Genomic DNA, 14,088 nt, shown 5'->3' on the forward strand with positions numbered 1-14,088 from the left:
ATAAACCCTTGAAATGTGAATAGTGATCAGTTGAATCATCAATGGGTCAAAGAAAAAAGAAGGGAAAAAATTAAAGACTTTCTAGAATACAGTGAAAATGAAGGCACAACATACCCAAACCTATGGCACACTATGAAAGCAGTGCTATGAAGAAAGGTCATAGGACTAAGTGCCTGCATAACAAAAGTGGGGAAATCTCACACTAATGAGTTAAAAACACAACTGAAATCTCTAGAACAAAAGAAGTAAACTCACCATGAATGAGTAGATGACAGGAAATAATCAAATTTAGGACTGAAGTCAATAAAATAGAAACAAGGAAAACACTCTAAAGAATCAATGTAAAAAAGGACTGTGCTGTGAAAAAACTCAAGAAGATAGACAAACCCTTATCCAACCTAACCAAAAAGGAGAGAGAGAACATCCAAATTAACAAAATCATAAATCAATAGGTGGGCAGAGCAACAGACACTGAGAAAATCTAGAGAATCATTTCATCATACCTCAAAACCTGTGTTCCACAAAATTGAAAAATGTAAAGTGAATGGACAATTTCTGAATAGGTACCACATACCAAAATTAAATCAAGACACAGTGAACAATTTAAATACACTTGTAACCTTCAACTGAATAGAAGCAAACATCTATAGCCTTCCTCCAACCCCTCCCACCCAAAAAACCCCAGGACTTTATGGTTTCAGTGAAGAATTCTACCAAGACTTCAAAGAAGAGGTAACAACCATATACCTCAAATTGTTACACAAATTAAAAACAGAAGGAACATTTCCATGCAAACATTTCCATTTTATGATGTTACAGTTATCCTGATACTAATCTCATACAAACAATCAAAATGGAGAATTACATACCAGTCTCCCTCATGGTCATTAATGCAAAAATTCTAGTAAAATACTGACAAACTGAATCTAGGAATACAACAAAACAATTATTCACCGTGATGAAATTGGCTGCATCCTAGAGATGCAGAATGGTTTAACATATGAAAGTCTGTCAATGTAATCCATCATATAAATAAATTGAAAGAAAAATATAATCATCTCACTAGATTTTGAAAAGCATTTGACAAAATCCAATCTCCCTTCATCATAAAGGTCTTGGAGAGATCAGGGATACAAGAAAGATATCTTAATAAAATAAATGGAATAGACAGCATATAGCAAACATCAAAAAAAATGGGGAGAATCTCAGAACGATCCCACTAAGAGCAGGAACAATACAAGGCTGACCTCTCTGACCATACCTAGTAAGCATAGTTCTTGAAGCTCTAGCTAGAGCAAAAAGAAAACAAAAGAAGATCAAGGGGATTCAAACTGGAAAGGAAGAAGTCAAGTTTTTGCTCTTTTCAGATGATATAATGGTAACATAAGTGACCCCACACACTCTATCAGGGAACTCCTGCAACACATAAATACCTTCAGTAAGGTATTGGGATACAAAATCAGCTCAAAAAATCAGTAGCCCTTCTATATACAAATAATAAAGAAGCTGAGAAAGAAACCAGAGGAGCATAAACATTTACAATAGCCACAAATAATTTAAAACATCCCAACATGATTCTTCACAGACCTTGAAATCACACTACTCAAATTCATATCAGAAAATGAAACAGTGGAAAACAAAACACCCAGGATACCAAAAATATCCTGTACAGTAATAGAACTTCTGGAGGTATCACCATTCCTAACATAAACCTGAATTATAAAGCTACAGTAATGAAAACAGATTGGTATTGGCATAAAAGTAGACAGGTTGACCATTGGAATCAAAACAAAGAGTCAGATATGAATCCAGAGACCTATGAACACCTAATTTTTGACAAAGAAGCTAAAATTATACAATGAAAAAATGAAAACATCATGAACAAATGGTGCTGGCATAACTGGATATCAAAATGAAGAAGAATGCATGTAGATCTATATCTATCCCCATTCACAAAGTCAAGTCCAAATGGATTAAATACCTCAATACCAATCTGGCCACACTGAACCTGGTAGAGGAGAAAGTGGAAAGTAGCCTTCAGTGTATGGGCATAGGAAACTACTCCCTAATTACAGCATCAGTAGCACAGACACTGAGAGCACCAATAAATAAATGGGACCTTCTGAAACTGAGAAGATTGAAAAGGACTCAGGACTCAGTCAATAAGGTAAAAAGGCATCCCACTGAACAGGTAAAGATCTTCCCAACCCCAGATCAGACAAAGGACTGACCTCTAAAATATATAAACTCTCTAAAATATATAAACTCTCAAGATATTAGACATAAAATTCCAAAAACTTCCAAATAAAAGTGGGATACATATCTAAATAGAGAAATTTCAATAGCAGAATCTCAAATGTCTAAAAGACACTTAAGGAAATATACAACATCCTTAGTAATCATGAAAATGTAAATCAAAATGACTCTGAGATAGTATCTTACAAAAGTCAGAATGGCTAAGATTAAAACCACCAATGATAACTTATATTCCTATCTGACTTTGAGGTAAGAATGCCCCTAAATATCTCTGTTTTTACATTGTGATCATGTTCAGAAGTGGATTTCATCATAACTGAGCATGCTTAGAAAAAGAGAGAAATACACGAGCATGTTCAGACTCCCTAAGTAAAATCCCTATGCTTCCTTTGTTGAGGAAAAACATTGTTTTGAAAATAACTCCCATGCACTTTGTGCCTTCTGCAGGCAAGTATTTTTTCTTATTTCTTCTCTCTTGGCTGTTGAGATGGTGATTTTGGGTTGTCAGACTGACTACCTCTGGGATTATCTAAAAATTGATTATGCCTGAGAGAGATTTTACTTAAAGGTTTGAAATGGGAAAACCCTCCACCATTCTGTATAATTTGAGATGATAGGACCACCTTTTACTGCTTGGTGGCAGTGCACACTTTTAACACCATGACAATCATCTCCTTTTGTTACCCTAAAATTCTCTTTAGCTGTTAATATTCTGGACATCTTTTTTCCTTTGGGACAGAAAATCGTTGCACCCACCTGGCTAAGCACAGTGCACTGTACAAGCCAGCTGGTCACATTGTGTCCTGGAGGAAAAAGGGAAAGTTCCTGTGGAGTATGTGATTGTGATAGAGTCTGCTTTTGTAGCCAAGGGCAAGTGCTATTGAAATGCTTACCTTGGCCTGTCTAGAAAAGAGCTTTGACTGGGGCGGGAGAAATGGTCAGGAACCACTCTGCTGTGTCTTTAAGCACACTACAGCCCTATGGACAGGGTTCTTGTCACTCAGACTGCACTAGCCAATCAGCCCCTCCAAGTGACCTGCCAGTCAGAAGCGGCGGCCACGTTCAGACTCGGCTTTGCAGAGGAACTGTCTTGAGTGGTTTCGTGAGCTGCAGTGAAGTTCCTGCTCCTGGGAGTTGATGAACTGAGAGCTTTGGCGAACTGAACAACAACAACATGGTGAGCAAGGGAACATTGTCTCCAGATGGGGAGGAGCGGAGGGTAAGGTGCGGAAGACAGCATGGTGTGTCCTCCATGGTGTGGGAACCTGCTGCCATATTCCCTGCATTGTAAAGTCCCATGTGGTCTTTGTTAATTCATAGACCTAGGGACAGGCCTCTGAATAACTTTGCACTGTGGCCTTAATCTGCTTAGGGAATTGGGATCAGATTGCTGTGTGTGCAAACATTTATTTTGTCAACTTTAATATGCCATATTCAGAGAAGCCTAGTTTCTCCAGTATCTTCTCGATATTTAGCACTTTGCATTTAATCTTTACATGTACTCTCCGTTTATATTTAACTATGTGGACGTTATCAAGGCATCTCAACTGTTGGGTTGCCCTGCCCTTCTAAGCTGCAAAATAGAAGGGTAGAATAGGTGATACAAAGGATTTGCCAAAGCCTTGGAAATAGTTCAGTCTCTCAAAGTAGAATTTAGCTGAGGGAGGACTGCCTCTAAATCACCCAGAAGATAAATGTGTTTTAATCAGGGCTGTTAGAGATTAGGATGCTAGAGTACACATTGTTCAACTCGATTATTCAGATATTTGGCTCCAAACCATTACTAGGAAGCCACTGTTGATTTAAAGCCAGACACCAGGCACATCCCCATATCAAAAACCAACCTCTAACAAGCTTTTAAAGGAGGCATTACAGGTTCCTAACCTACTTTAAGGTTTGATGTGGTTTAAAGTTCCAGTTTTCTATTTGAGAAAAGCACAGTTCTTTCAGATGGACAATATGACACCAGATGACATAATTGAAATGTAAAACATTGTTGTGTGGAGGAGTTACCTGATCAATCAAGGTTTTTCTTTTATGCCCTCTTGTGGAAGGAGGAACAATCTTGGAAGACATAGTAACAGCCTGTGGCCCTAAGCCTTGTGAGTTTCCCTAAAGACCTGATGTATTGATAATAAAACATAGCTCAATGGGGGCTGGTGAGATGGCTCAGTGGTTAAGAGCACTGACTGCTCCTCCAGAGGACTCGGGTTCAATTCCCAGCACCCACATGGCATCTTGCAGCTGTCTGAAGCTCCAATTCAAGAGAATCTGACATCATTATACCAATGCACATGAAAAAAAGTTAGATTTAAATAAAAATTTTTAAAAAGCAAAAAAAAAAAAATAAAACATAGCTTTTTCTCTAAACCCAGCAATATGCTTTGGAGAGCTGATAATGGTCTGGTGCCAAGGCCTTTGTGGAGGGGTGGCTTCATATCCTAAGAATCCAACTCTTCCCACCATATGGAGCTATAGTTATCAGTTCCATGGCCACTCTGCACTTAGTAAAGTTCTTGAGATACCCTGTGTTCCCCTTGTATAGAATTATTTGAGTAGCCTCCTTGTAAATTCATGTGACAGTTCATACTGACTTCTTATAATTCTCCCATTTCTCTCCATTTCTCCTCGGGAAGTATACAAGATGCTCCTTGTCCTCGTCCTCCTCCTTGTCCTCCTCCTCGTCCTCGTCCTGGTCCTGGTCCTCCTCCTCCTCCTCCTCCTCCTCGTCCTCCTCCTCGTCCTCGTCCTGGTCCTGGTCCTGGTCCTCCTCCTCCTCCTCCTCCTCCTCCTCGTCCTCGTCCTGGTCCTCGTCCTGGTCCTCGTCCTCCTCCTCCTCCTCCTCCTCCTCCTCCTCCTCCTCTTCTTCTTCTTCTTCTTCCTGGACTTTCAAGACAGGGTTTCTCTTCAGTTTTAGAGCCAGTCCTGGAACTAGCTCTTATAGACCAGGCTGGTCTCAAACTCACAGATATCCACCTGCTTCTGTCTCCCAAGTACTGGGATTAAAGACATGCACCACCACCGCCTGGCGCTATTCTTCTTCTTCTTTTTTAAAAAAGTTTTTGACACAAGATTTCTCTGTAGGAGTGTCCTGACTATTCTGGAACTCACTGGGTAGACCAGGCTGCCCTTGAATTCACAGAGATCATTTGGCTCAGCAAGGGTGTGTGCCACCAATGCCCAGCAAGATGCTATTTTTCTTAGGAATCTTCCTAGGCCTCCCCACCCTAGTTTTTTTTTTAATCTTTTTTGCATTTTAAGTTTCCTATCTATCTCATCCCCTGTGACCTTCACCTCAGAAACAAGTCACTGAAGCATGACCTGCTGATTCCTGTTACAAGTGTAATGAAGAAATTATCCTGGGAATATCTTTGCTCTGTAACTCTCCTATCTGCCTAAATGTCTAGCCTGGCAAGTTGCCTGTTTCTATTTCAGTTGTTCAAAGTGTAAACTAGAGCCTAATCCTAAAGGGCACTTAAGGACAAAAGCAAATGTGGAATCTGTCTAGCTGGTTCCTCTTTGAGCACTAGCCAGAGATTGATGTCTACCATCATTAAAGAGATTTTTCTTTATTAATCTCCTAGGTGTGTGAGGTGATTTCTCAATGGAAAGGCATATCAATTGTAGAACAGCTGCATTTCCATCCTGTTAGAAAAATAGTTTCTGAGACAAGTTCTCTTATGTTGACTCAGGTGGCCTTGGTCTGCTGCTGTCCAGGGCAATGACCTTGCTTTCCTGTACATTAGACTTTCAAAATTCCTAAAAAAATGATGGTACCACCTCACGGTTTTAACATTATGCATTTGAGTCATGTAGTTGACTATGCATTGCAGTTGCAGGGAAAGGATTTGCATATGGAGCATTCCTTCTATCTTCAGACCACAATAGGAGGAATACTTTATTGTGTACACTGCAGGGGAAACAGTGGAAGCAATCAACTATTGGAGCCACCATTATGAAAAAATTTCTTGGCCAGGTAGTGGTGGCATAGGTCTTTAACCCCTTCAAAGTTCTTAAATGACCTTACCAATTCACAGTTTTAAAATTATGTACTTGCCGGGCAGTGATAGTGCATGCCTTTAATCCCAGCACTTGGGAGGCACAGGGAGGCAGATCTCTGTGAGCTCAAGAACAGCCTGGTCTATAAGAGCTAGTTACAGGATAGTCAATTAGGCAACAATTCTATGCAGATGTAGTTGGTCTTGCTTTACACAGTTATGTCTGCTTAAAGTTTTGAGAAACAGGCCATTGATTAACTCTATGTGTCAGGTTACAGATCTCAGCAGGCAACATATGTATATGGACACCATCAATCTATCTCTTATTAATGACATCCCCTCTCCTAGGGAAGGGCCTACTCTGTTTCAAAGTCAGTATAGACAGTTTTATTTAATCTTAAGAGTGCAGTACTTTTATCATTTTTAAATCACTTATTGGTGTCATTTTCAGATATTTTCTTTAAGTGTGTTGCTGCTCTTGTGTTTGTTTCTGTTCTCCAATGTTTCAAAGTCATTAATAGTTGCAATTTATTTCTCTCAAGTGATGTTGATTTTTGATTTCTGTATAGAACAACGTCTTCTATAGTTTAGGCTTGCCTCATGCTATATAATTAAGAATTGTTTTGAACACATAATCTTGCCTCTGCTGTCCAGTGTTGGGAAAACAGTCCTACAACTTCTTACAGGTATGGCCTTGACTTGTCAATGAAGAAGAAATGTAGAGTAGTTAATGAGTGTCTGTTGTTCTTTCTGGATTTAATTTGGGACTTAGAAGAAGAGGGACCTGTGCAAAAGTTGAGCGCATTGACCAATTTGAAATGGTGGAGACAGAGCTGAAGTGGAGAGGTTGGATTTAGGGTAAAATCTTTCCCCCTTCAGCAGTAGTTGAGATTAGCTATGTGGAATCAGGTAGTCATTGTAGATGCTCTATCAATGTCCTGACTGACCATTGTTCACAGTCCACAGACCAGGACAATCATGAATCTGGGAAAGAAACTGACCTTATCTTTAAACCTAATTGCTATATTTACAGTAGTTCATCTAAAATAGATCTGGGTAAAATGTTGTGACCCTGCTTAACAGGACTGTTGCTATTCTGCTTTAAGACATTCATCTTTAGGGAAAATACATAAGATGTGCTCTAATAGAAATCCCTATTCTCTGGAGCACATGGCCATAAAGTCTATTTCAAGTTTTCATTTTTTTTTTTGGTTTTTTTGAGACAGGGTTTCTCTGTGGCTTTGGAGCCTGTCCTGGAACTAGCTCTTGTAGACCAGGCTGGCCTTGAACTCACAAAGATTCGCCTACCTCTGCCTCCCGAGTGCTGGGATTAAAGGCGTGCGCCACCACCACTCGGCTTCAAAATAATTGTTAAGATGAAATCTATAATATATTTACATTTCCTTGCTGCCTCCAAACCCAAATATTCCTGGATTGTTTTCTAATTCATGGTCTGTTTTTCTTTAACAACAGTTACAAAGTAACCATAGTTACACAGGAACAGTAATCACTTTATGAATGTGACCTGTTTGCAGGATTTCCCATCTCTGAGGCAATGGAATGGCGGCACTGGAAAGTGAGTGTGCAATGGAATGTGCACACAAAGGACTCTGTACTTTGGATGAGAAACAGGATGTGCTCTAGGAGAGTGGAATAATGTATACTAAATACAAACTTTTTAAACTGTTTGTTAGGCTGGAAGGGAAAAACTATGCTATCTGAGTCATTTGATCTCTGATCTTCCAGTAGAGGAACTGCTTATATTGTGAGTCCCAGCTGGGTGGCCCTAGCCAGTGAGGGATTCTGGGAAGGGTTAGAAATGGGGAGTACTAGTGGCAGACAGTTGTGCATTCTTTTCATGATTCTCTTCTGTCTCTGCTATAGGGAGTGGTAAGGAAAACCATAAACTATCCCATAATGAGTGGGGGGTGTTCAGAGCAGGTCTGTTGAACTGTCATTTCTGCTGTGATTTGGAAAGATCATGAGCCAGACTGTAGTTATCTTGGTCCTTGTGGTTCATGTTGGCAGTGGCCCTTGTTCGCTGAGCCTCCTTGTGTATGGATTTACTGGGGAATGGGGGACTCTGCAGCCCTGGAAATGGAGGATATGATGCTGGTTGTATCTCTGTGCAGAGTATCCACATTGGCACTGCTTTTGTTGTACAGTGGGAAGAGAGATTAGAAAACTGAAGTTCTAGTTTCTATATATTCTTTAATATTGCATTTCAATTTCTGGTTTCTGTTCTAGAGATTACAAATTGTTTAGGATCTGGTAGAGCAATAGTTGATTAGAATGTCTTTAACATGATCCTGCCACATGCCACAATGGTGTGATCCAGTGAAGCTTACCAAGGGACAAAAGAAGTTCCTTATTTGCAGAGATTTCTCAGATGTGTATTGTGTTAGACAGGTAGACAGGGCACAATCCGCATATTCTGCCATATGTCATGTAGTAGGAAACAGATTTTAAATTATTTTTTTTGGTTGTTTTGGGATTGGACATCTTGGGACTGTGTTTACATTAAACCAGAAGAAAACACAAAGATCTGGAGAGCTGTAGCAAGCAATCGTCTCTCTTTGCAAAGAGAACATCTATATCATGAGGCTGCTGTCTCAGAATACATATTAGCAACTGGCAGTCAGAAACAACAGTTTAAGGGTCACTATGAGATATATTTGTGAAAGTGGTGAAGTTTGTATTTATTTAATTTCTGTACACATATAATGAAAGTTGCCTGGGTAACATTGGTCAGGATCACACTTTTCCTTGCCTAGGATTACTTTGGTCTTTTGATTAAAAGTTGACTATATATTTCTTTGCTTGTTTATGTTTTCTTTTTTTGTTTCTATTAATCTGAGAAAGACGGTTTATTTGATAAAAAGTATTATGTCTCTTGGCAGGTGGTCCAACACCTTTTTTCTGTGGATGACCTGAGTTTAAATCTACATTCAAGTTGGGAGGTTAATAAATCTCTACTATTCCCAATCAAGGGGAAATGACAATCTCTTTTTTCATATATGACATGTACACATATGTAAGGAGTTTTGTGACATACACAAGTATACTCAAAAATCAGGATTAACCTTGTTTTCAAAAGTGTTTGTGACTTAAGACAAGTAAAGCAAGTTACTTCACATGTACACTGATTCCTTAAAAATCTTTTCCTAAAATTTTATTTAAAAAGGTTTTATTTCCTCACTCTGATGCAGATGTAGAGGAATTGAATTGGTGTCTAAGTGATCCTAACAGACAGAATTTTTTGTTTTCCAGTTGTTGTTATCCTCATGTTTAGGTCTTTGCTGCTTAAGGGATTGACAAGAATAATACATTCTTTTTGGTTCTTTAAAACCTTTCCATACAATATTGTCTCTGTGTGTTAATTAGCCTCACTTGTCAATATGACAAAGCCTAGGGTCATCTGAGAGAACCTCAATTGAGTCTTTGCTTAGATCAGAATGTCTGAACTCTGTCTGAAAGAGACTGTGTTGATTGATTATTGATGTTAGAAGACCCTTCCATTGAGTTGGCAGTGTCTCTAAGCAAGTGGGCCTAGGCTGATTAAGAGATCTTGCTGAGCAAAAGACAGTGACAGAGGAAAAGGGAAAATTAGGAAACAATGATTCTGCATGTTTTGACTTCAGTGATTAACTTGAGTTTCTATCCTAAGCTCACACAGTGGTGGACTCTGACTTAGGAGTAAAAATCAAATAAATGTGTTCATTGCCAGAGTTACTTTGTTTTGGTTAGATAATTTAATCACAGCAACAAAAAAGAAAGTTGGAACAAAAGAGGTACCTTAAAAGTGATTTTGTTGCTGCAATGGACTTGGGAATATTGTTTGTGGAAGAATTTTCAAGATATCAGGACTTTAGATGGCAAAAGTCAGTCACAGAAAACTCTACACATCTTAATTGAGTGTTCTTGTAGGACCTGAAAGATGGGAATGTTGAGAGTACTGGTGGACAGTGGAGGTTAAAATCATAGCATTTTAGTGGGCAAAAGGCTCTGCAGGGAACAAAGGCATTGGATTGGTCTATCTATCCTGAGAGATTTTTGTTTTAGTTTTGTCAGGTTAAAATCCATGACTCCTAGGACACAGTGTGACTTTCAGTTGCTGAGTGAGGCATTAGTCTAATCTGTGTTTCTCTGAGTATTCCCTTAGTGGTCAAGGAAGTATAGAAACTCAACAGAACAATTGATCTGAGACCACAATCCTGTATTCCCTGTATAGCTGCAGTCTTCATGATATCCTGACAGCTATACTGTATTGATCCTGGAAATTTCTCTTATCTTCTATTTCTGATAAATTTATCAAATGTCTGATTGCTCTCAATAAACAGTCATATATTTATCTTGCTGTGGCCTCTCCAGCCCAATTCTGGCTTCATTCCTTGTGGCTCTATGATGTGATCTTGGCCTGGTAAGTAAGTGCTGGGGCTTAGACGACTTCATAAAAACATTTAACTAGAGATCATTTGTGTGATATTTGGCCCCAAAACTATCTTGATTTTTCCATGTCTCAAGAATAAAAGCACAAGGTAATTTCAGATTGCAGTCCAGTGATGAAAAGGAAACAAGGATTTTCATGGTTTTCAGCACCATTAAAGGAAGGCCCTTGCTCTGAATTTAAAGTTTATGAAAGTGCCCTATGTCTAAGACTCTGTCAAGCTATGCCCTTAATTTGTGGAAGGAATATTCAATGTAATTCTTGTCTCTTGTTGGAGGGATGCCACTTGACTACTTATTTGTTTCACTGCCACCCCGACCCTCAAAATAACCACACAGAAACTATATTAATTAAATCACTGCTTGGCCCATTAGCTCTAACTTCTTATATTGGCTAACTCTTACATATTAATTTTACCCATCTCCATTAGTCTGTGTATCACCACAAGTTCATGGTCTACCAGCAAAGTTTGAGCACATCTTTCTCCAGTGGAGGATCCATGGCATCTCCTGACTCTACCCTTCTTTCTCCCAACATTCAGTTCAGTCCTCCCTGCCTGCCTAAGTTCTGTCCTATCAGCAGGCAAAGACAGTTTCTTTATTCATTAATGGTAATCACAGCAAACACACTCCCACATCAGTCTCAGGAGCAACATCATACAGAACCTGCAGCAAATTAAGTCAGTGTTTGGTAGGGTTCATCAAATCTTGGCCAGATCATCCATGTTTTACTGATTCTGAAATTAAGAAAGATGCAAAATGTAAATGTCATGGATTCTTCTTCTGTGGTCAGTTAATCACAATTATAGCCATCTATGATTGGAAGATTCAGAGTCCTAGTGAAGAGACTGTGGGAGTTCATTTCATTAAGTGTTGAAGATGAAGCTGAGTTACATTTGAGACCACAGGATGTTGAAATTTCTAAGCATTGAGACATCTTTCATGGAGGCCTGCATATGAGGAATGGAAGAAGCAATAGAGTAAGATATATGAGAAGTTGCAGGGAGCTGTGTAAAAGTTTAACCTTATTTTGATAATCTACTTTGTTTGCAGTCAGAGATAAGACCTAGCCATTAGCTAAACAAAAATATCATAGAGGTTTTGAGGAGTGTGAACTGATAAGAGACAGGAAGTAGACAAGTGGGGCTGAGAGAGGATGTTTCTCTTTTTATAGATGGAGGAAGTCCGAGTCACTGGTGGTGCTCTGCTGCTTCTCTGATCTTTCAGGTTCAGATCCCCTTATCTGACTCCTGATTTTGTATTGAAGAAGATTATTTAGATTAAGACTTCATCAGGCATCTTAAAAGATATGCTCAGTTAACACAAAGGGGTAGTTAAGGCCCCAAAAGATAGGTTACAGAATAGATTATTAACTTTAAATTTTTAAATGCTGATAAAAAGGAAACAACACCTGTGGTGAGACATTAGATAATAAAATCCCCCCTAAATTAAATCTACCTGTATGCTTTAAAGTTATGCTGAGATCAGAATAAAAAACAAGATATGAATTAAATTGGGGAATAAAGTTAAAGAGACCATTAAAGTCATTAAATATTAGTTTCAAACAAAAAGATCTCTTCAGTAAAAAAGATAATAGTTCATCAGAGAGCATTACCATTCAATCTTAACTAATTTGTAAGACTAACAGATGTTTTCCTTTTAACTAAGTTTAATTTCAAAGAATAAAACTCCATAAAGTTAGGGTTAGGGCAGAGTTTTGTTTTATCTTTACAAAACCATGAAAACATCGAACTAAGGAATCTGAAAACCACTGGACACCTGAGACATCTAATAAAATAACACATCATCCAAATAAAATGTCCCCTTCCAAAAGAATAAATAGGCCTAACAGTCACTTATTATAATCATGTTAGGGATGTTTTTGAGGGAAATAAAAAGACATTTTGTTTCCTTTTTTTTAAAAGACAGATTCCTCTCTGTTGCTCTGGCTTTCCTGGAACTCAATTTGTAGGTCATTCTGGCCTCTAAGTTAATGAGATATACCTGCCTCTGCTGTGAAAGTGCTGGGGTTAAAGGCATGCACCACCACAGCCTGGCAAAAAGTTATTTTAAGTAGACAGGTGGTGTTGTTCTTTATTTTACATGTTGTTTACTTTACACTTCCTGTTTACTCAGGTAGTGTTATATCCTTCTGCGTTCTCTGATGGAGCTAAAGACTCAATAATTGTAGTTATGCATGTTACCAAATTGAAAAAATGAACTCAAAAATGTATAAAGTATATAAAGTGAAGAGACATAAAAACATTATGTAAGGTTGGTAATATAAGTTAGGATAAAAAGAAATTTACATGCAACACCTTGGGCTTGCTGAGATAAAATGGATGATATCATATTTTCTCTGAATTTACCAGATGCAAATGGTGGACATTGTCAATATAATTCTTCCCAGTATATATTATATATAGTTATTGTATTTAATGGATATAGCCTTACTGTGTTAGTTCAAACCTTCACTTTTTAATTAGGCTCCTGAATTTCAAAATCAGGTCTCATCAAAATTGGCCAAAAACAATTGGATAAGTTGTCTGCTGTCATTAGGTTGATTTTATTTTGCTGACTAACCCTGTTTAGGTGTGTTTAAACTTTCCAATTTTGTGGAGAACAGCATTTTCTGTAGTATGTCTTTATTTCTTCCTTGACCCAGGGGTAGTTTAATAGAGCACTCTTCAATCTCCATGAGTTTTTCGGCTTTTTGTGATTACTGTTCTTGTTACATTCTAACTTTAAAACATAGTGATCTGATAAAGCATAGGGGGTTATTCCAATTTTGTGTGTGTGTGTGTGTGTGTGTGTGTGTGTGTGTGTGTGTGTGTGTGTCAAGGGCTGCCCAGTTACCATGTTTATGGTCCATTTTAGAGAAGATACCACGAGGTGCTGAGAAAGTATATTCTTTTGTGTTTGGGTGGAACATTCTGTGGATGTCTATTGAGTCCATTTAAGTCAAGATATCTGTTAGTTGTCTCATTTTTCTGTTGAATTTCTGTCTAATTGATCTGTCCATTGGGGAGAGTAGGGTTTTGAAGTCTCCTACAAGTAATGTGTGGGATTTGATGTGCATTTTAAGCTTTAGTAATGTTTCTTTTACATATGTGGGTGTTCTTATATTTGTAACAAAGATGTTCAGGATTGAGACTTCATGCTAATGGATTGTTCCTTTTATGAGTATGAAGTGTCCTTCATCTATTCTAATTGACTTTACTTTGAAGTATATTTTGTTAGCTATTAGGATACCTATACTTGTGTGTTTCTTAGGTACATTGATTTGAAAACCTTTTCCCAACACTTTATTCTTAGGTAATTTTGTCTTTGAGGTTTAGAATTATTTCTTTTATTAAGCCAAAGGATGGATCCTGCTTTTAGATCCATT

The sequence above is a fragment of the Myodes glareolus genome, chromosome 27 (assembly GCF_982192425.1).
Source record: "Myodes glareolus chromosome 27, mMyoGla1.1, whole genome shotgun sequence".
Lineage (NCBI taxonomy): Eukaryota > Metazoa > Chordata > Mammalia > Rodentia > Cricetidae > Myodes > Myodes glareolus.